The sequence below is a fragment of the Diaphorina citri genome, unplaced genomic scaffold (genome assembly GCF_000475195.1).
Source record: "Diaphorina citri unplaced genomic scaffold, Diaci psyllid genome assembly version 1.1 scaffold3919, whole genome shotgun sequence".
In the NCBI taxonomy this organism is placed as follows: domain Eukaryota; kingdom Metazoa; phylum Arthropoda; class Insecta; order Hemiptera; family Psyllidae; genus Diaphorina; species Diaphorina citri.
The window spans coordinates 10,130-10,839 of NW_007381318.1; positions in this window are offsets into that span (position 1 = coordinate 10,130).

Below are 710 nucleotides of genomic sequence, written 5' to 3' on the forward strand. Positions count from 1 at the left end.
TGATTATAGAATTCTGCATTTTCAAACCTGGGCGCGACATAAATAGACAGACAGACATCTCCAGGTATCCGTACCGACAGCGAATACAATAGCCCGTCCACCTATACCTTTCTTTTTATTATAAAGGAAGGACCGTAATAAATAAAGGCAAGGACCGGACTAAAACTGGAAAAACGTGCGAGAATTGTGCGAGAGAACAAAGGGAGACATGTTACATGTAGTTCTTGGTTTTAAAAGCAACCTATATTAGGTATGAGGTAGTGTTATAGCAGAATGATTGTGTTGTTTACTGAATACATGCACATTAATAGAAATTTAATGCGCTTCGATATTAAAAACTCCGAGTTGAATTATTCAAGTTTCACAACATGGTTTCTCAATAATACTCGTATACGAAGGAAACTTGTTAATGGTTGCAAACACTTCAGGATAGAAAAGATAAGATGAGAGAGAGAGAGAGAGAGAAGAGAGAGAGAAGAAGAGAGAAGAGAGAGAAGAAGAGAGAGAGGTGGGGGAATAGAAAATATAAATATAATAGTTATTAGAAGAAGTTTAAGCGCATATAACAAATAATTAGCGTGGATTCTATCGACACGTAACTTCTCCGATCTAAAATAATAATTCTCATCATATAGAGTTGTATACATTCATAAATATTGTGTAGGAATAAGCATCTATATAATTAGGAAAAAAATATAAAAATTAAATTC